The sequence below is a fragment of the Podarcis erhardii genome (assembly GCF_964252035.2).
Source record: "Podarcis erhardii genome assembly, chromosome: 8".
Taxonomy (NCBI): Eukaryota; Metazoa; Chordata; class Lepidosauria; order Squamata; family Lacertidae; genus Podarcis; species Podarcis erhardii.
This window is the reverse complement of record NC_138499.1, coordinates 37,257,129-37,279,516: the sequence shown is the minus strand read 5'-3', so window position 1 is coordinate 37,279,516 and position 22,388 is coordinate 37,257,129. Positions and strand designations below refer to the sequence as shown.

General features: G+C 43.8%; 1 protein-coding gene and 1 long non-coding RNA gene across 11 annotated transcripts in view; both read left to right on the top strand.

Moving 5' to 3' along the window:
* Window positions 1-3,085: 3,085 nt before the first annotated feature.
* On the top strand, window positions 3,086-7,064 carry LOC309349059. Of its 4 annotated transcripts, none has more exons than XR_014159643.1 (3): window positions 3,086-3,167; window positions 4,396-6,827; window positions 6,920-7,064. It is a non-coding gene; the product is annotated as an uncharacterized lncRNA (long non-coding RNA). The 4 variants fall into 4 exon arrangements; XR_014159644.1 differs by lacking the exon at window positions 3,086-3,167 and adding an exon at window positions 3,716-3,873; XR_014159645.1 differs by lacking the exon at window positions 3,086-3,167 and adding an exon at window positions 3,716-3,944.
* Window positions 7,065-11,667: 4,603 nt separating this feature from the next.
* Window positions 11,668-22,388, top strand: part of CHD7 (chromodomain helicase DNA binding protein 7) — a 145,389-nt gene continuing 134,668 nt past the window's right edge. For 2 of the 7 annotated variants that reach the window (XM_081873905.1, XM_081873904.1), the window contains exons 1-2: window positions 11,668-11,959; window positions 14,285-14,387. The gene's annotated coding sequence lies outside the window, so the exon portion shown is untranslated. Of the gene's footprint in view, window positions 11,960-12,033; window positions 12,161-12,818; window positions 12,914-13,377; window positions 13,441-14,284; window positions 14,388-22,388 lie in introns of those variants that run through there. The other 5 variants (XM_081873899.1, XM_081873901.1, XM_081873900.1 and 2 more) reach the window with 5 other exon arrangements.

Sequence of the window (22,388 nt, the reverse complement as noted above, 5' to 3'; positions counted from 1 at the left end):
AGGCTACAGTAAAGGAGGATCTGAGCCAGAGGCTTATTCCCTGCTTGCTTTAGCAGCTGAAAAGTTTTTCCTACTGTAGAATTGGCTTGAGTTAAAAGACTGTTGCTACGAAAACCTCACTGTATACAGTGCTGACTAGAGAGGGTGAAATTGACCCACTAAGTAGGGCTGTAGTTCTGTCAAGGGGTGTGTAATTAAATAAATCACCTTTTCTTATAGATAAGAATGCTCACTTTAGAAACTAAATGTGCCCTTGTATACACCATTCAAGGACCTCAGCCCTTCCTTACATAGGTGAAAAGACTAATGAAGTTTTACATTATATATTTTTTTAAAATAATCATAAATGCGTCTTGATTTTTTTTTTAAGCACTAAAATATTTCAAATGTTCTGTTTGGCATGACTGGCCTTGTAAACTTTGGTAGACAACTGCAATATTAGGAAGCTACTCACATACCTTTTTCTCAACTTATCCACAGCCACATAAAGCAAATGCTTTAACATTTCTGAAATATGTTTAGAACTATAGTCATACCTTGGGTTAAATATGCTTCAGGTTGAGTGCTTTCGGGTTGCACACCGTGGCGACCCGGAAGTAACGGAACGTGTTACTTCTGGGTTTCGCTGCTCGGGCAGACGGTCAAAATGACGTGGGTTGCGTTTGCTTCAGGATGCAAACGGGGATCTGGAATGGATCCCGTTCGTATCCAGAGGTACCACTGTAGTGATGAAGAATAACATGGGGTGAGGAGAGTACAGAATACACACACCTCTATTCAAAGTTTCTTGCCACACTACAAGTTGAGTCCAGATCCCACCAAGTTTGGGTTTTGTAATGTTATCAACGGATGGGCAACTGCTGCTAGCAAACCAGGAAGTAAGGAAGGCCTTATGTTGAGGCAGCTGCCAGCCAGCTAAGTGAGCAGAATCCAGGCATTTGCAGGTTACAATTTCTGAACTGGGTGCAGTGAATAAAGAAGTTCTTTCTTGATTTTTGTAATAGCTTGGTTTACCCAGTGCAGTTCTAAACTGAGTCAAAGGACGGTTGCCCATTACTACTTACATGTCTACGTCCCTTGTTTTTGAAATTCTGCTCCTTGCTCACACTTAGTGGGCTCTGAAATATTGTGCCTCTGAAATAAAGGATTCTTTATGCAGCCAGTGATAATTACTTGTGTGCCTGACACCATCACATGTGAGAACTGTGGAGGGACATCAATAGTAGGAGCTATCTGGTACAATTTAGTTTCAAAATAAGGTACCTCCCAACCAATACTTTTGTTTTAGGAGAACTGCAGAGAGAACCTTAAGCTCAGGCTTTGGTGACCTTCAATGCACATGGATTTTATAACTATTGAACTAACAGTGCAAATGCCTCTGTTTGGGCTTCAGTTGTGAGAAAAGATGTGTTAGGCCCAGGTCATTTAAAGGCCATAAATTAGAACAGGCCACAGAACACAAATGTGAAGTGCTAGGTAACCCAGGGCATGGCACTCATGACAACAGCAAATTCCATGATAAGGGTAATTAGGAAAGAAACTGAAAATAAAACTGCCAGTATAATAATGCTGTTGTACAAATTGATGCTGTGATAGTATTTAGTTTCGAATACTTGCATATTTTCCACAGACATCTGGTAGGATGCTGGACTAGATGGGCCATTGGCTTGATCCAGTGGGCTCTTTTGTTCATAGAATCATAGAATTGTAGAGTTGGAAGGGACCCTGAGGATCATATATGCAGGAATATGCAGCTGTCCCATAAGGGATTGAACCTGAAACCTTGACATTATCATCACCACGGTCTAACCAGCTAAGCTATCTGAATATTTATTTCCTTCCTGTAGACAGTACCACTCACACACAACCTGCAGTTAACAGCAACAGCTGCCATGGGTGCTGCTGACATTACATTTTGCACCCTCCCACCTGTTCTTCCATTTTTAAGTACAAAAGACTCAGTCTAGATCTGAGTTAATTATTTTTTATTGTCATATTTAATGTGCAGCATAAACCAGACAATTGTCTATCAATAATATTCCACATGTACAGTATCCCTAATCTTTGCAGTCTCTTAATTTAATGTAGAATATTGTAATCTAATTTCACAGTGACTTCTCATTTCCCCCCTACTTTTATTCAATGCAAAGGGTCAAGAAACATTACCATACCCTCAAACATTTCTCTGATGAGAAAAGGGATGTCCCATTCCATAATGATAATTTTACTATTTATACCTCATACTGGGTTGCCCCAGCCACTCTGGGCAGCTTTGAACATATATGAAAACATAATAAAACTTTTTAAAAACCTTCCCTATACAGGATTGCCTTCAGACGGCTTGACAGTCGGATAATGCCATACCCTCCAACATTTCTCCAATGAAAATAGTGACATTCTAAGGAAAAGTAGGACATTTCTGAGATCATATCAGAAACCGGGTCAGCTTCTCTAAATCAGGAACATCCCTGGAAAATAGAGACACTTGGAGGGTCTGCATTACCTTTCCTTTGTGGTACTCCAGACGGTGATGGACTCCAACTCCCATCATTCGTGCCTCTCGGCCTTGTGACTCCGGGTGATGGGACTTGGAGTCCAGCAACATCTTCTGTTTAGTCCCGTCCCGCCTGCTTTTGGAGCAACTTACTCGAGAGAAGGAGAAAAGATTGTGCGAGATTAAACTCTGCATAGATCTGACCAATGCCAGGTTTCTTTGTGTTTCCTAAATCACACTTCTGGCCCCGTTGCTAGTTTAGACAAACGTTTCTGCCTGGGCACCCTCTTTCCTCCTTTGCAAAGCGGGAAGAGGGAAAACACGAGCCATTTCTCAAAGCGGCAGAGAAAGCGAAGCCTTTGCCGAGTCACGACTCTGCCGCTGTCCTGAGCCCAGCGGGGTTGCTTTCGGAATACAAACGTGCTTCAGGATCGCGGCCGAAAATGGCCCGAAGGTGCCGAAGCGGGCGCTCTTTTGTGAGCAGCTCGGCGGCGTTTCCTGCGGGAAGCGCTGAATGAAGGGCTGCCAGCCAGAGCGGCGGCGGCGGCGGCGGCGGCGGCTTCTCCCATTTCCTGTGGGCGCACTGCTAAGGGAACCGCCGGCGAGGCGCGAGGGACTCTCCGCCGTCCTGCTCCGGGGAGGAGGAGGCAGGCGGAGGGCGGACTTGCCGCTCGTGGGTGGGGTCTCCGTTTCCTCGTGAGGTTTCCTGCCCGGGTCGCCCGGAAGGGTTGTGGAGGACGGCGGCTTTTGTTGTGTGTGGAGGGCGGCGGCGGGGGGGGGGGAGCGAGGACTCCCTGGCTGAGGCGGCATTTTCTGCTTCCTGCGTGGGATACTGTTGCGCGGGGAAACTCTGCAGCTGTGAGGCATGGGGTGCTGGGGGGCGGGGCGCACGACGGTCTCGTTCGCGCGTGGAGAAGAGGAGGGTTGCTCTGTGGGGTGGCGGGGAAGTGTGTGTGTGTGTGTGGCGGAGGGATGCTCTGAAATAAGGTGACTTCGCCCTTTCCCGCCTCAGGGAACACTCGCTGCCTCTTCTCCCCTGCAAGCCGCTCTTGCGCCTGCCCTTTTAAATCGGCAGGAGGACCTCTTCGCGAATTTACGGGATTAGCCCGGAGCCACCTGGTGCTTGAGATTTCCCCTCCCCCCCCCTCTCTCTCTCTCTCTCTCTCTCTCTCTCTTTTCCCCGCCCACTTCTCGAACGGACCCCCCCCCCCGCCTTCCCTTGGGACCGGGGAACCTGCCCGCGCCTCGCCAACCCAGCTCAGAGAATATATTTCTCGGGGGGGGGGGGGAGTGTCTTTTCCCATTGGCTCCGGTTCACAGCCAATCGGCGCGGCGGGCGAAAGTGCCGTCAGGGAAAAGGAAAACCCTGAGACTGTGACGTAAGAAACGGAGTGGAACAAGGGGCGGAGGAAATGGAATCCCGGGAGGAGGAAGGAGGACTCGGCGATAGGTGTGTGCGAGAGAGGGAGGGAGGAGTGGAAACGGGGCGCGCAAGATACCCCCCCCCCCAAACAAGGCTGTGCAGTCTCGAGCCCTGGATATGATCGGTGGCTTCTAAAGAAGAGTTGGGAAGGAAGCAAAATTCCGGAAAGGGGGTGTGGGGATCTAGGAGCGCACCCCAAACTGGGGGGGGGGGGGAGAGAGTGCAGCTTAGTGGGAAGATAATTGTGGGTTGGGGAGGGGCACCTTGGAGAGCGGAAGTTAAGAGGTGTTTGTGAAGTAAGGAAAGGAAGAGGTTACAAAGCAGAGGAAAATGGGCTTGGCACCCTAATGTGGAAGTGGGGAGGATGGTGTTCTTACAGTCTGGACCAAAGGGTTTAGGCTGACGAGGATGTGTTTCAGACATGATGGAGCAGGATCCACCTTGTTCTTACACATTTTTCTTTTATTCTCTCTTGCAGGTTATGAAACCCTTTTCCTCTTCTTACCAGTATGCCATTAAGCACATATTTTATTATCTGTCATCAACAGTCCTTACTAATGTTTCCCCGAAACTCTTCCCGATGAGAACCTGTTTTTCAAGAATAGGCAATTTTATTTAGCTAACTTATTATAACTTTGTCCTCTTCTTTCCCTGTGCTTTGACCTACTTCATATATTCTAAACGATAAGTACTGTATTTTTTTAAGGAATTGTTTTTGGCATAGTTTCATATTTGTATTGTATATATGCAAGCAGACTTTTGCAAATCTCATGCACAAGATTATTTTGTGTAGTTGCAAAAGCATTTCTTGCAGCAGATTTTGCAATGTGTTTGAGTGATTCACTTTGGATCTTTTGAACTTGGTCACATCTTCTCATTTCAGGAAGTTTGCTTGTCACAACACTACCCTAGACCTCAATCCAGTTCCAGCTAACTTCTTCTTTTACTCAAGCTTACACTTCCTGAGACACACACACACACACTATATATATATATCACACACGCACACAGCAGAAGTTAACTAATCCACCTGGAAACATCCTGCACTGGAGCATGATGCCTTTTCAGGTCCTCTCCCTTTCACTTGGTCCCATCCCTGCCACAGTGCCATATTCCCTTATCCCTCTAGGTTAGTACTTCATAGTCATTTTTGCTGGTATAAGATTTTTTTAAAAAAATTGTTGAAAATCTGACAACAAATATGCAGGAGAGGTAGCTAACGACTCAATTTAAAGCAATTATTCTAAAAAGATCAAATTGTAGGTTCCCTGGGCTTTTTCTGACATAACTTTCTGTTCATTTAGTAGCTTTTTGAAGTGCTAGTGCAAGCATATACCATTGGAAATCATGTGAGAATCATTTTTCTCCATAATGTTCTCTGGGGCAATCCTGGGAACAGAATCTTAACTTCTTACTGGATTTTTTTTCTTGCTGAATCACCTCAGGAATAGTTTCTAGTCAATGTAACCATTCTGCATGTCACAGAATTAATTCTCTATAGAAGCAGAGATTGTTAGCTAAAATAAAGTATGCTAATAAGAATTAGCCTCCTATTTTGTTTTGCATTCAGTTACTTCTTTGCTGCCATTATTAATGCATAATGATTGTTTCAAAGTAGTGTGAACAAGTCTTTTATAATTTTACATTAAAATAATAATTGTTATTTTTATGATGAATGATAGCAAAAGCTATGTACTTTTGTACTTGTTTCTTGCCATGGCAAAGGCTCTCAGTTATGTATATACCGTATTTTTCCATGTATAAGACGCTCCCTATTTTGGGGGACTCCAAATTAAGAAAACACCCCTCAGCACTACCCATGTATAAGACGAGCCCCAATTTTAAACCTAATTTTTTGGTAAAAAAAAACCTAGTCTTATACATGGAAAAATACGGTAAATATATTTGTTATAAACACTTAGAAGAACTTCCTTTCAACGGAAGTCCAGTCTAAGGGCAATGGAATAGAACTGGGCTTAGCATTTCAATCTGTGTACCATGTATCTTCAGATATACACATATATAGATGTATGTATGTTAATAAAAGGGAGCCCCTGCTCAGTAAAATAGTAAATATATAAGAGTTTCCAGAGGGATAGTTGTGTTTGCTGCAGCAAAACCAACAAAGAGTCTTGTGATATCTTGAATACTAACATGTTTTATTGTGTAAACTTTTATGCATTAAATTTCAAACTATTTAAAGCTGTGAACATTTTTAAGATTTGATTTTGCACATGGATTTCTTGGCTTGTTTCACTGAAGGATTGATTTGACAACACTCTGGAATATATTTGCTTTGTATTTGACTGGGTTCAACCTGTTATTTGCTTGAACAACTCTGCATTCTGTTGTCTTCCTAGGAAGCTACAAATACATCATTGACATGTCATGTAATATGTGAAAACCATGACAGTACATAGATGCCATGTTGAATTACTTGTCACTTAGTGAATAGACGGATCAGCTTCTATGTATTAGGAGGAGGAATCTTTCTTCCAAAAGTAGGATCCTGTAGACATTATCTATGTTCTTGAATCTGCCATGAACCAATTAATTGCAGTATGATTGACAAACTTTGTTTCCTCGTTTAAATATAAATTGTAGTTTGTTGATGTGTACAGACAGAGGAGGCATTGATCGCATGTACAATTTTTGAAAAGCTGGCACTGTTTTCACACCTGGCATGAATCCAGCTTAGCAGCACATGTGTCTGCTTCCTCATAGTGAAGTTGTGTTCCATCAGCTGTCTGATGTCCACATCAGCAGGTCAAATACTGGAACAGCTTGCTGCATCTACTCCAAAGACGCTTCTGTATACTTGGAGAACGTTTCACTAAGGATCTGGCTAATATGAAATCTTTGAATGTCACTGAAATAAGACGTGTTCTTGCTTCACCATTCAGTCTTCAGGTGGGGATTGTCTTTTTCTGGACTGGGATGTATGCTTTCCTGGTATGTTTTTATCTTCCCATTATCACTTCTCCATTATTCCTTTCTGCCAGCATGAAAACAATCAACCTAAACACCAAGACGGCCTTACAAGCAAAAGCTTGGCCACAATAAAGGATCCACTAAAAGAGAAGTGGTGATCAAAGTGTATTTATGGTACTTATTCTAAGCAATATACAATTATACACTGAAATGTAAGCGCTGTTTGTTTCTGGGCATGACCTTGTTATGAATGGTTGTGTGTGTGCACTTACATGCATGCTTCATATGCAGTGACAGGGACCATAAATTGTTGCCATAGAATTATGAGTAGGCCTGGGTGATGAAAATGTAGTCTGGGGAGAAACATTTGAAAATGGTGCATTTGAAAGAAAGGAGAATGGAATGCAGCAGAGGTAGAGCTGGGGCATGGGCCTTGGAAGCAGTACCTGTCTGGGCAGTGGGTGGCAGGCTTTGTAGCTTGAAAGTGTACTGTCAGTGGATGGGGAACACCCATGCTTGGTGAAACCACAGTCAACTCACTTTCAGGAGAAGTAACTTGAGGAACCAGTTCATACTGCTACTGTGAAAAGGCCATCAGTAGCAATAAAGGTGAGTATGCATTCATGCCCCTCACTGCACATAACACATGTTACTTATATATGCATCCAGCATTAAGTTTCTAATGACCACTGAAATCAATAGGCTTAGGTGTGCTTAACTCTGTGTTGATATGTAGCTTATCCTGAAAAAAATACTTTTTGTGTATACTTCGTTAAAAGGAGTAATTCAAACATTGTTTTGACACTGCTTGCTGCAAATGCAGTCCTATACACTTTTACCTGGGAGTCACATTGTGCGGCTTCTGAGTAGGCATGTATAGGATTGCATTCTAAGACTATACAGTGGTACCTCGGGTTAAGTACTTAATTCGTTCCAGAGGTCTGTACTTAACCTGAAACTGTTCTTAACCTGAAGCACCACTTTAGCTAGTGGGGCCTCCTGCTGCTGCCGCGCTGCCGCAGCACGGTTTCTGTTCTCATCCTGAAGCAAAGTTCTTAACCTGAAGCACTATTTCTGGGTTAGCAGAGTCTGTAACCTGAAGCGTATGTAACCTGAAGCGTATGTAACCCGAGGTACCACTGTATTATGAACCACCACAATCTGCAGCTGTGACTTTAAAATACTGAATTTTCTATAAATATAGATTAGTTCCCTTTCTCCATGTTTGTAATATTAGTAATAAATAAAAAATGATTTAAAAACAGTTACTTTTTTATTTAACAGCGTTAACTTATTTTTAAAAATACCTTATATTAATGTTTTTAATGGAAAATCGTAGCTAATCTATGTTATGTGATCTTTCAGTATTCCCCTTGGGATCAAAAGGGTGATGGGAATAATATGGGACACAAATTTGTTCCACATTCCCATTATATAGGGTAGCATATATTGTGAGGCCTAGTGTGGAATCTTAAATTGTGTTAGTGATGTATACCCACAGCAGTTTTCTCAAAATTTTGAGACCTTGGCCATTATATTTTTAGTCTGCCTTTCCTCGAACCCAAAGCAACATAGGTTCTCCCATCCTCTCTATGCTTGTGACTCTGGAGTGAGCAGAGAAATTATTGAATCATAGAATTGTAGAGTTGGAAGGAACCACAAGGGTCATCTAGTCCAACCTCATGCAGTGCGGGATTATTTTGCCCAACAAAGGGCCCAAACCCACAACCCCAAGATGATGAGTCTTGTGCTCTATGGATTGAGCTATTCAGTAGAATGAGAGGCTAGTTGAATTTATTATGCACCTCTTACAAGTAGGCATAGTAGAATATTTTGGGAAGTCATGTTAAATTATATGAACACACTAATCAAGTGTACCTAGAATACTTCAAGAGAAAAAACAAAACCAATTTCTCTTCTAGATTCTATTATATGAACCTGAGAACAACTGCCAAAATGGTCTGTTTCTCTAGCTGTCCGTACAGCTAATCATTTCAGCTACTAGCATCCACCCTAGACTCAATATTAGCAGGAAATAGTTGCCTAACATAATCTGCAGATTACCCATAGAAAGTTACACGCTTTGCCTCCCCTCCTACTGCTCTGTCATCCTTTGCTCACTTCCTCCTTTGCACACTGTGGGGCAAAACCAAAGTTCTGATTGCTACAGTCAATACTAGAAGAGAGTAGGTGAAGTGATGAATGGAGGAATGGATTGAGGGGTTGGGGGCTGCAGCATCCTGTCTCTGCCTGGGATCTTTTGAAAGCTCAGCAATGATTTATGGGTTAATATTTGGGAATCCTAGAACAGAATCTTCTGCCCACTACAGTTCCAAATTCTTCTCCATTTTGATGTGATGGATTTTAATACTAGAGGCTTCCATAGTACCCAGGGCATGAATTGATGGGGGTTTGTTATACACCTCCCCTCTCTCCTTCAATGAGCATTGAGCACGTTCTTAACTGCTTAATAAAGTGTTTGTTTCTACATATATGCTGTTTTCCTGTTTAGAAAAAGTAATGCCTCTGTGTGAAGATAACATATAGCAGAATCTAAAACTAAGCAGCGTAAAAATGTTAAGTGCTACGCTGTACTTTTCCCACCTCTTGGCTTCTTCAATTTCAGCTAACAATGTTTCAAGATACAAAATTTGTGGTCTGGATTTTGAAATTCAAAGAAAATTAACTGATTTAACAGATTATAAACTCATACTGAAAGTAGCAGCTAGTATAATGGTGAGCTTTCTTGATGCAGGCTAGAGATGTTTCAAGATGTATATTCAGAATTGCTTAACACATAAATGAGTTGTTTAAAACTCTTTACTCACAACAGGTGTTGAACTCACAATATATGTAATTAATGGGTGGACTCACCCAACCCCCTTCCAGAGCTGGATTGTGAAAGAATTCTAAATGGTGCACATATGGAACAAGGGAATAGTATTCTGGCCTAATTGACATGTAATGTACACTTATGATCTTGTGCGTATATGAAGTCCATGTAACACCTAAAATGGTGAACTTTAACCTCCAAAGACTTACAATGAAATCTAGTCTAACCATGCATCAAATTATAGCAGTGCTTGAGCCACTAAACTAAGTTGGGTATCTACTTATCCAGTGAGTGCTCCGGTGCCTTTAATAATTGTGTGGCATGCAGATGTTTCAGACTTGCACCTGCTAGATATGTCTACCATATGTGTATATATAAAGTACAAGAACACAGTCTTGAGTCAGAAATTAAAACTTCATTGGAGAGCTGCTGGAGAAGCAATGGCATTCATGTGTTATGGGACTTCAGAAACATGAAACCTGAGGATAAGCAAATGGCCAGCATGCTTATGGCCTATTCACATGAACACTTAAACTGCATTAGCAGATAGTTTTGTCAAATATTAACCTGGATGTGTTATCCCTACACTTAAAAGCCCTGGTTTGGACCTTTCAAAGGTACAGGCCTGATCGAATTAGACTCTTAAATAGCATTAATTCTTTCTCTGTTCCCTGGAACAGACTTGGATTCAGAGAAGCAAGCAGAGTTCATCCCCACCTTCACAAGTTTATCGAAAAGCAGTGGTATTTTCTGTGGAGACTGGCTCTATTTATTTTAAAAATTTTGGTCGTTCATGGGCTCCTTGAATTTAGAAATTATTCCACGCTTTATCATTTTACAGGAAGGACGAAGTATCGCCGCCCACCTCCACTACACACGGAAGATCCTGTCTTTATATATCGCCATAAATTGCTAAATTTGGGGTGTGTGGGGGGGGGAGACACGGGGCATCTCACGATGCAGGCAGGAGGCGGGCCGTGGTTCTCGGACAATTCCAGCACAGGACACAGGGCGGTTGTTTCATCGCGTGCACAACTAACACTGTGCCCTTCAGGCGGACGCGGGTCTAGAAGATCACACGTTTAAGGCGAGATTGGCAGCGGCATGTTGGAAGCACGACTGAACACACCGGGGCGGGCAGGATTCTCCCCTAGAAACGAGGCGGCGGCGAAGTCCTTTGGAGAGAGTCTTTCGGTCGCAGGTGCTTCTCCCACCCTCCGCGCCCCCTTCTTCTCCCATAATAACTCTGCGGAAGGAGGGTCCCTTCTTTTCCTCCCGGGCGCCGCCGAACTTTTCCACAACACCGGCGGGAGTTGCTCCCCTCCGCCTGAAGCGGCGGCGGCGGCGTGTTCTGGGCGGCCAGGTTAAGCTGCGTGAGGCCCCGAGCGAGCGGCGGCTCCGTCCCGGGAACGCCGCCCCTCTCTGGCCGGCCATTCGCCCGCGGGCGAGGCAGGGCGCCACCTCGCTATCTCCATGTCGATATCTGGGTCTTGGACGCCGTCCTCCTCTCCGCCCCGCCCCCCTTCCCCTCCCGTCGCTTGAGGGCGGCGGGCGAAGAAGTGGGTGTCGACTTGTCTGAGCCCTTGTGTACCCGGCGCCCTGTCAGCGCTTGACGCCCCCCTCCCCCAACCGTCCATCTCCCTTTCCTTCCTTCTTTCCTGAGGGCGGGGGGAGGAGGAGAGTGTCCTCGTGGAGAGCGGAGGCCGAGGGGGGGGGGAGGAGAGGAGGAAGGAAGGAAGGAAAGAAAGCGGAGGAGGGAGTTAGTGACCTGACCCCCTCCCCCCGCTGCCCTTTTAGGAAGGCTGGATTCTTGCATAAATTATGCCGGTGGCTGATGACGTGTAACCTTGTGGGGCGGGGTTTACGGGCGCGCGCACTCTCCCTCCTTCCCTCTCTCCCCCCCCCCCCCGCCCCGCTCGCTCGTCCGCGGGAGGCAGGCAAGGAGGGAGGGAGCGAGGGCAAGTGGCGTCGGGGACGCGCCTCGTGGCGGGCGGAGGGAGCGAGCGAGCGACGGGGGCGGGCGAGCGGACAGGCAGGGGGCGGTAGCAGCAACGGCAGCCGCTCGGCTGGCTGGTGTGTCGCTCGGCTTTTGCGGACGCGCTCGGGAACTATCGGATTAAACTTGAATCGAGTGAAATTACACAAAGGAGCGAAGCGGACCCGGGACCCGGTGGAGACCCGGAGACCCTCGCTGACCCCCCTGCCCGCCCTTCTCGCCGGCCCTGGTCAGGGATCTCCGCCCGCCTCGCTTTGACCGCCCGGCCGAAACCAACTCCCGGTGCGTGCGCGCGTGTGTGGGTCTCTCTCTCTCTCTCTCTCTCTCTCTCTCTCTCTCTCTCTCTCTCTCCCTCTCTCTCTCCGTGTTTGTTTGTTTGTGAGGGAGAGGCGCTCGCTCGCTCGCTCGCTCGCTCTCCGGCTCTCTCGCCCCCCCCCCCGGTCCGCTCCCGAGGACGCCTCCGCCGCGCCAGCCCTGACCCCGGTGAGTGACCCGCGCCTCAGCGCCGCCTCGGAGGCAGCCTAGAGGGCAGCGCCGGCGCGCCGGGCGAGAGAGCGCGGCTGGCCGCGGCCCACAGCCGGTCCGGCGGAGGGCGGGGGGAGCGGAGGGGCGCGCGGTGTGCCGGCGAGCCTCGCCTGGTTCTCTGGTCCATGTGCATCCCTCGGCCGAGGAGCTTCCCAGGATGTAAAGCGGGGGGTGGGGGTGGGAGAGAGGCAGGAAGGAAAGAAAGAAAAGAAAGAGGACGAAGAAGGAGGAGGAGGAGGAGAAGCAGCAGCGACGAAGCCACACGCCGGTGAGAGCGGGAGCCCGAGCGAGCCTGGCGGCTCTTCTCCGCCTGACCTCTCTCCTCTCCCTCCCCTCCCCCACCTCCCTTTCCTCGAGCGCAAGTTTTGGAGGGCGATTAAAAGGAGAGGAAAAGTTGGGCGAAAGTCTCCGCGGGAGGAGGAGGAGGAGGGGCGGCGGGGGCCGGATCGCGGCGAGCGGGATGAGGCGACGGGCTGAGCGCGGCGGCTCCCCGGGAAGGCTCCCCCCCCTCCGCCCTGCTGGCCACGCTGAGCGCTCCCGGCCCTGGCAGCACAACAAGCGCTAACAAAGTGCGGGGGCCGCCCGCCTCGCCCCCTCCCCCCTCCCCGCCTCCTGCTAGCTTGACCCGGGGGCTCCTCGCGGACACATGGAGCCATGGGAGGAGGAGGAGGAGGAGGAGAGAGAAAGAGAAGAGAGCCCAAGGAAATGGAGGTGATGATAGAGGAGGAGGAGGAGTGGTGGTGGTGGCGGGGGGGGGGGGCGGCGAGAGAAGAGAAGAGGCACGAGGTTGTGCCGGGGTTATTTGTCTTCGCTGGAGAGGAGCGGGGAAGCTGGCGGTGGGAGTGAAACGGGAATCACACGGGGGGGGGGGAGGAGATCACGACTGTTTTCCAACAACCCAAGAAGAAAGCGTGTGTGTGGTTTTTTTTGTGGGGGGGGGAGAGACGCTCCCCAGGCAGCTTGGATTGGGGCTGGTGGCGGAGGCGATAGCAGTAGCAGCAACAACAACATAATAGGAGACTTAACCCCGCGGACCAAGTCTGCTTCCCTTTCTGTGTGTGTCTCTCTCTCTCCCTCTCTTCTCTCCCCCCCCCCCCCCCGCCGGGCGATCTCTTCCTTTCGCCTGCGCGCTTCCCCCTCTCTGTCTTTTCCCCTGATCGAGAGCGGGTCGCTGAGAAGGTCTCCCTGGTGGCCGTAGTTTTCCCCCCTCCCTTCCCGAAACCAAGGCCATTTTGAGGGTGAGCGGAAAAGGTGGTTTGAGGCCAGGCGGTCAGGGAGTGTGTGTGTTTAGGTTTGATTCATAAAGGGAAATGGGGTTGGCCGGGAATTTTGTTTCTTCTTTGGCTCTGGTGGGTGGGTGCTGAATGTGGGGCTGGTGGAAGTGGGAAGCGGACGCTGGGGATGTGCCGGGGGGGGGGGCACACTGGAGGTGGGTAGGGAAGGTTGTTAGTGGGTCACAGGGAGAAGGAGCAGCCATCATTATATTGCATTCATTTTTCCTGATAGCATTATATAAGGGGACACCCTTCTGTATTAGGAGGCACCCCCTTAATCTAGCGGTGGGGTAGGCGGGGGGGGGGACATTAAACTCGTGGGATTTACCACATAGGCAATAAATCAGATGAGTTTCTCCAGATCACTTTGGGATAGTGCTCACGCCTTCCTTTTAAAGTACTTTTAAAACGGACAATGGACAAAAGAAAAGTAGCAACGCGCTGGGAGTTTCCTTTGAATTACTAGAGATTTTTTAGATACAACAGCCAACTCATTCTACTTTGCCTTTGCTTTTGTTTGGTGTAGTACTGAATGTGCTTTCCAAGCAGATCTTGGTGAGGTTTTTTTTATTTGCAGTGAGCTTTTTGACCACTTGCTACTCATAGATTTCGGTTTGCAAACTTAAAATTTCAAACCGATATGGCCCTTCTCTCCCCCTCCCACTTAGGAGATGTGTTCCTTAGAATATATATATATTTAATAGAAGCTCATCAGCTTTTATCCTGGTGGAAATACACTTTTATATCTCATATTACAATAACTACAAATCTGAAGATAAAAGTTGAACAATTTTTTGTTTTCTTTCAGATCATCCATTCTAACGGAGGCAAAAAATCTTAGTGACTGTGACCCTAGCAGCATGGGTAGCCGATTTATCCCAGTTACAAATTCAGTTAGTTTGCAGTAATGTGTGAGTATTATTTTGTTGTTGTTAAAAAGCACAGTTGCTAACTATTTTTTGTAGGAATTGATGTTGATATTTTTTCCAATTAGAGTGCTGTGTCTGTTGCTTAGAGTATTTTTGTATTGCTGTTGCACAACAGAGGCTCTTGTCTTTAACCTAAAATGGCAGCTTAATTTGACTAGGGCCCCATTCATTGACAGTGATAATAAAAAGGCTGAAAGCTAAACGTAGCTGGATGCTTGGAGTACATTTGAGAATTCTACCTTGCATTAAAAGATGGCACAGAAAGAGCAGTTTCCAACCAGAGTACAAACGTTTACAACATCTTATTTTGAAGTAATTGTTAATAAAAAGTGGACAGAAAGTTGAATAATCATGAAGGAACTTGGAAGGTTTAGCATTTCCCTCCCTCCAGACCCTGTCCAAAATAGAATTGAACTGCTCTACAATATTCACTATTGTTTGAAGTAGTGGGCTCCATTTCTGAAGTATGAAACAGGTGACTGTCATTCGTGTCCATATTTTTAAACGGGGCATTTACTTTTTCTCATCACAGTAGTTTAATACTAATTTGGGGTATAATTTATTTCCTGACAAATTGTTACTTAAGCATATGAAACATCTTGTACATTGCCAAGTTTTTATAGGACATGTCCTATTTCAAGTCATGTATTGTAAATTGTGCTGGTTATCAAAAGATTCTACAAAATACCAACTATTTCTGGAAGATACAGATATCTACGTTATTTTTGAACCATTTAATTTGCAAAGGGTATTCTATTGCTTATTTTAATCCTTGAAATTTGAGATAACAACAAAAAAGAATTTGGGATACTTGCTAGCTTCTTTAAAATCCTGCAAGATTTCTTTAAATAGTAAGTCTAGGAAGGGTTTTTATTACCTTTAAAAACTAATACATACTAAATTACTTCGGTGTGAGGATTTTTTTTCAACTTCACCATGGTCTTGAAGAATATCAGATATGATAAAATGTAATGGTAATGCATTGTACTTGTATAACACAAGGCTAGAATACCTGTGGTTTTTAAGTCAATTCCAATAGCTTATTTTAAGGTCCACTACTATAGCTTATTTTAGATATACGTTAGAAATATTTTTCAGATTCAGTTGGATTCAAAGGTTCTTTTCTATAAGGAAGGGTTCATTTGAGCCAATCCACCAAATCTAGTCAGTTACAAGAATATTTTCAATTTCATAATACATATTATTTTGTAAGCATCCAGGGAGCTTATATTGGTTGCTGATTACTTTTTTATTGAAGCATGTTGACAGAATTTTTTTTGCAGCTTTTAAGTATGGTGCTGGGGCATGGAAAATTTAATATATAACACTTTTCTAAATACAGAAGCAAGGTAATAAAAGAAAGTCCCAATCTGTTCTTACTATTTGAAGGGGATAATCTGCTGATTTATTTGTTTTATTTTGCCTTAAAATGTTTGCTAAGTTACAAGATTTGGAACTTCTGGAACATCGCCTTTTTCATACGCTTGTATAAGAAAGAGCATGAAAATCAAGTGTGGTGGTTATATTTTTTTAATGGCATGTATGATTACTGGGAAGCAATATCCAATCAAGATTTCCAACGCTAAATAGTTAAAAAGTTGAATGTGGTGTGGTCTGAACTCGGCTCTGGAAATACTTGGTCCTTCTTCTTATGATAAGCTGAGCCTTGAAAAAACTTGAAAACCACTGAGAGTTTGCTGCTTTTTGAATGCTCTGAAAGTCAGGACAATCATCACCCTTCTCTTTGGCTTGGCACTGGAGAGAAATGGGTGACTTGCCTCCATCCTTATGCTGAGCCTTAGATGTTCTGCAACCACCTGCCTCTTATTCTTCGGGGAAAGGTGGCAAGCATAGATTTTGGTCAGCTACTAAGGCTATCCATAATTTGTGGGCCTCTGGAAGTAGCTGTATATGGATATATTTTTGCAATAAGCCAGTGCAGAGTTTGAAGTTTTTGAAGGAAAAATAGAGGTTGTAAAAGTGTGGCTCCTAAGTAGTTTTTGTCTTTTATGAAGTTTGCACTTTCAGCTCCACTTGGCGATATGCTGTAGTAGGATCAGGTCTTTTTGAATGTGGAAACCCAGGATCAGGTCTTCCGCTTGGTCGATCTATACTTTATGTGGAAACCACATTTGTTACTGACACACAAAGGTTGTCCATAGCAAGCAAGTAAATCATGCACATGCATGTGCGTGTGTCCTAGCTGTCTGATCGCACAAACTGCTTTCAGCGACATGTTGTTTATTTGAGAGGTATTGTACTTTTGAATTCCTTGGAAGATATTCTAATTTTCAGACAAAGATGCATGAGCCAGAGCAATATTTTATTGCACAGGCTGACCTCTTAGGTAGTAATGCTGTGCTATAGAAGTAAGGGCTTCACATAGGCCCTGCCTAATAGTAATGGCTTCAGTTGCAGATCACCTGTGCTCAGGCACAGATAAGGTACCACTTTTTTTTTATAGTTTGGTGATTGCCCCATCTCCTTTTTCCGGAGACCGGAAAAGGCCAGGAGCTCTCTCTGATCTCATGCTCAGCCTCCAAGACTTGGAAAGCAGTGGGACATCTTGCACTCCTTAATCTGTCCGAGATACAGTATGACAGGGACACGCCCCTTCCCTTCTACCCAGCTTGGAGATGGGAGTTGGATTTGGGATCGCCTTTGAAATCTTATGAATCTCAGGTTAGGTCACAGTCAAGACTTCTCCCATCAGCTCATTGTTGATGAGTGAAAATGTTTGTTAGCTATTTTGTTAGCTTGGTCCAGTTTGTGGGCTGCTGTTCCAATAAATCACAGAGTGGCTAATGTGGCTAGAAAATGTATGAATTGCACTAGTCTTTATTTCAGAATTCAGATTTATGCATGTTCCTATATGTAACAGTGCTGCACAGCATTAGTAGGCTATTGTTGGATCTGTATGAATGAGCCCAGCTTTCTTTCCATATGTAGAGAAGGCCAAAGTCATAAGCAGATAAGACACCATTTACTATGTTGATTTCAAAATAGTTAGTTGTACCATACTGCTCTGATATTTCATAACAGTTTTTGTTTCAAAAATAAATACCGTCGTACCTTGGTTGATGAATACTTTAGCAGTTGAAAGTTTGGGCTCCCGAAGGCCGCAAACCCGGAAGTGAGTGCTCCGGTTTGCGAACGTTCTTTTGGAAGTTAAATGTCCAGCGGGACTTCCGTGGCTTCTGATTGGCTGTAGGAGCTTCCTGCAGCCAATCGGAAGCCATACCTTGGAAGTCAAACGTTTTGGAAGTTTAACGGACTTCCGAAACAGATTCCGTTTGGCTTCCAAGGTACGACTGTATCTACTAGTGAAATGCACTAGTGAAACTTCAGTAACTGCCTAGGTTACATAGGCCTGCATCCTGATACTATCCAAGTCTACTCACAAATCATTACCACTAGCACATCAGTGAAGATTTCTAACAGGTACATTAGGATTGCAGCCTTGTGGTATCCAGTATTGTCCATCTGGTGATGAAGGGCATCCCAATGGAATGGGGTCAGGTGGCAGATTTCATGTATTCCTGTCCTGCATCCCTCATGTCACATTAAATTTGCTAGAGAGTTTTCCCCAGCCTGCAGAAAGATTACTTTCTTCTTCCCCTGAAAGATGGCTTTGGACACCACCCATACAGTAGCTTTTTATGTAGAGATCATATTTGGTCCAGTTTGTTGTGGCCATTTACCCTAATTCCATATTTTGCAGATTATTATTATTATTATTTTTTGCTTGCCTGCAGACCAAGACACATCTGTTTCATGATATACTGCAGTGCAGAACCAAAATACAACACATGTTTTTTCTGAGAATTAGTGGTTGGTGTAGCGGAGTGGTACTTATGCTTTAATCAATTACTGATTTCTACACATCAATTTTCTAAATTAAGTATTCTGTAACTTAGAATACATTCCAAAGCCTTAAATATAATAAACCTCTTAAAGATGTTCCTAAGTATACACAAGCTGATTAGCTCCTAGCTTCTAGCACTTTTTGATTCAGTAAACATAAAACTAGGGAAATATGTAGTGGTTAAATGTTTTAAATCTTCTGACACTCTATAAAAGTCTAGATTACAATATAGACATCAGAACGTATTCTGCATACACCATAATTTTGTTGGAGCTCCTTGGTTCTAAGCTTACATGGAACGGAGCATAAGGAGTACAACTGAAGGGTGGAAGTGGCTTGGCTATTTGCTGAGAGATGCAATTATCTGTTATAAGAATCTTTGAGCAGTTCTTCAAGAACTTCTTAGTATTAAGGTGCTTTACACCAGGTCAGACTGTTTGTTCTTATAGCTCAGTGTTTCCTCTGATTGGCAGTAGCTCTCCAGCTTCTCAGACCGACATCCTTCTCACTGTGTAGCTGGAGATGCTTGGGACTGAAACATAGGACCTTCTGCATAAAAAGCATGTTCTTCCATCAAACTGTCGTTCCGTTGCAGTAAGAAGTGCACTGATTACAAACATCTTTTTTTAGCAGCATAATCCCCTGAATTCAGTTTCAGTGTCTAAAATGTTAATAACAGATTCTTTTTCATAAACTTGGTGTGGGTGGGCTTCCTGTGGTTAGAAGCTACTTTCCTGGAATTTGGCTTGCTGCTGGTAGAGAATCCAGCAATGAATGCCCTCCAAATTTACAGGCTAAGTTTCCTTCTTGGCTGTTTATATAAATTCAGAATTTTGTGACAGTTCAGGTCTTGAGAAATTAAGTTTTTAATAGATACCCAAATTATTATAGATTATGTGATATTCAGCACTGTCTGTTTAAAATAGTTTCTGCAGTGCAATGAATGATGCTATTGAAGGTATAATTCAGAGCTAATCATAGTGGGGGGGGTGTTTTTAAGAAGATACTCGGTACTTACAACATTTCTGCGTTTTGGTTAGTATGCTTTATTAGATTTTTACTTTTAAACCTTTGCTTACAGTTTATGATGTTTGCATGACACGGTTTGCAGGTGCTGAATATTTTTTAACAAGTAGATTCAAAAGACTTTTCTGTTTTTAAAAAAGCAAATTCTTGTTGAAGTAAGAAATGAATGTTTTTACCCACAAAAAACATTTATTTTTTGCAAAACCATTTTGTGTGAAAGTGTACAGAGATTATTATGTTGTTTTGATTTCTAAAAGTTTCAGCTGCATCAGCTGCAATCTGCATGCATCAGGTTGCTGTGTGTAAGGAAAGATGGTAGCACTTCACATGGGATTTAGATGCAAATATCATTTTTTAAAAAACTATCAGAACAGGTGTTGAGCTTCAGAATCTAAAGACATAATACATGTATACATACAGACAGGAACCATTTTACGCATGTCTGATTGACGCACAATCACACACATCCTTGTTGCTGCTGACCTGGAAGTGGCCCCAAAATGGGTTTGTCTGGTCTTATGTGCACTCTTCCAATGTGTGTGGGGAGCAGGAATGGAACCCCTGCGCAAAATGGTCACCTACCTGTACAACTTGACAGTGACTACAGAATAAAAGCCAATTGTAGATGTTTGTCTGACATCAGCCCTTGTTTTAGATTGTTCAAAGAGGTTGCCCAACTTTATATTTCTTGACGTAGGCAGAAATGCTTTAGCACTAGTGGAAAAAACATGCTGAATTTTTGTGCCAGGATTTTCTTTTACTTAAATCTTATGTGCTAGATATGATAATGAATTATATGGAAACTAGACTTGGTTAGTTGCTTCACAGAGCTAACTTTAAGAATATAAATAGTATTGCATTGGATCAACCAGATTTGCCTGGATAGGTATTTGAGGTTATCAGTATTTGTCCCTAAATTGAAGAAGACAGCTGCTAGTATTTCAAGCTTGTCTGGCTTTGCCATCATTTGTGTATGCCTAACTGTTGACAAAATTGGAAATTATGTCAGCTGCCCCTTCTACCACTGACCTGATTCTCATTTCAGTTCCCAGTACTTTGCTTCTTCCTCTTGCCTACTCTTCCCCCTTTTGCTTGATCACATCTCTTAACTTTTCAGGCTCAGACATGTGCCAGCCAATTATATCGCTGGATATATTTGCAAGGTACAGTCGTACCTCAGCTTACGTATTCCTCCGGTTACGTAAACTTTGGGATATGTAATCGGCAAGCCCGGAAGTATATTTGGGATCCCGTCCGCAACCAGACGTACCACTGTATACAGCCTTGCCCACACCTCTCCCCAAAATGAGGGAAATGGAGGATAAGAAAAGGCTGCATATTATTTGGTTCAGTCAATAACAACAGGTGAAAGTACTTTTGACAAAGAGGCTGAGGTGGGCTGGGTGTGGTAGCAGGTGTAGGGAACCTTTGGCCTGCCAGATGTTGCTGAACTACAACTCCCATCAGCCCAAGCAAGCATAACCAGTGGCCAGGGATGATGGGAGTTGTAGTTCAGCAACACTGGATGCCCACATCTGGTCTAAAGTCTTCAACCTAAAGCTAGAATTAAAGGAAGAAGCAACAGCTGCAGCAGAAAATTCATTGGAATATAATTCTAGATAGAGAAGTAACTTGGGGAAAATATTTTGTGTCTTACCTGAGAACAAAAGCAAAAGAAACTTGCCTGAATGAATATTATTGAGTCATATGTTCCACAAACTTCTGTCCTAAAAAGAGAAATGGATATTACATGAAGAGTAAACAGTAGATTCGTTGGTACTTTTTTGTTGTGCCTTTCCAGGGCAATTGGAGAATTCTCATGGCAGCAGGGAGCTTTTACTCCCTAATCTTGCTGTTAAAACTTTTATAAGGGCTGGAAAACGTTTAGGTGGGAAAATGACATAAAATGGACTGTCAGGCTATAGTTCCAGTTTTGGCGGATATCTTTTCCAGCTCTGCCACTGGAGTTGTTTAAACGAGTATATTTGGATGTTTTGTTAATGGAGCATGGAAAGATATCATTGCTATCATAATTTAACCTGGTGGTTTATTTCCAGTTGTTTCCTGAAGGACTGTTTGTTTATGTTGTGTTTGCATGATCTTCTGGTCTTTCTGGTAGCAAAGAGATGATGGACCTCTGGGCCAGGGCTGAGTTGATGAGCAGTAGCTTCCTTATGTGCCTGTTTATGTTGCTGTATTGCTCCATTGTTGGGTTAACGAAAACATGTGCCTTGGTACAGAAGAATGCCTCTTTTAAGATGGTACCTACTATGACACCCACTACTTTGTGTATATTCTAAAAGCAATGTGTGCTTTTCTTTAGAATAGCTTTTCTTTATATGTTAAATTCTTCTGGTTTTATTAATTGAACAAAACTTGTATGATCAGCCAGTCAGCTGATATGTCTTTTATTGGGTAACAGCCTTCATTTGTGCATATCGTAAATAAACTCACAAAAGTTGCTAGCTGCAAGTTTTGCTTGGGCTTTTTTCTTCTTTTTTCCCTTACTAATCTGCTCATACACTAATAGTCCAAATATCCATGCTAGAGTTGGAAAAAGAAAACCCCCTTGCCCACAACCAACATGGAAACATAGGACACTTGTAATGTTAAGAGGTTCGTTTTAAAGGTTTTAAACTGAAAACGCTCATTGGAAATGAGATCTTGTTTTACAAGAAGGTGGTGGTTGGAATGGCAGAACTTGTTTCATCTGAATATAGAGGGGGGTAACGAGAGAGAACCGTTTTGACCCTCCCCCCAAATTTGAAGAACGTTCTTCCTAAGGAGGCTCATGTAGCACCTATTTTAATGTTGATTTGGCACTAGGAGAAGACTTTCCCTTCTCCCAGACATTTTAATCATTTTTTAAACAGTTCAGTATTTTATCAGAATTTACTTTTGCCTTTCTTAATCTGATGATAATTGTTTTCAATTTATAGGGAAGAGTTCCTACAAAACTCAGATTTTTATTAGAATTGTGCTGGGGTTGAAATTGCTGTTGCTGAGATTAATTTTTTCTCTATTCATTAATAGTTGTATGGATTGTGTTTTATTGTATGTCACCTAGAGGCTTTGGCTTGAGGTGATGAGCA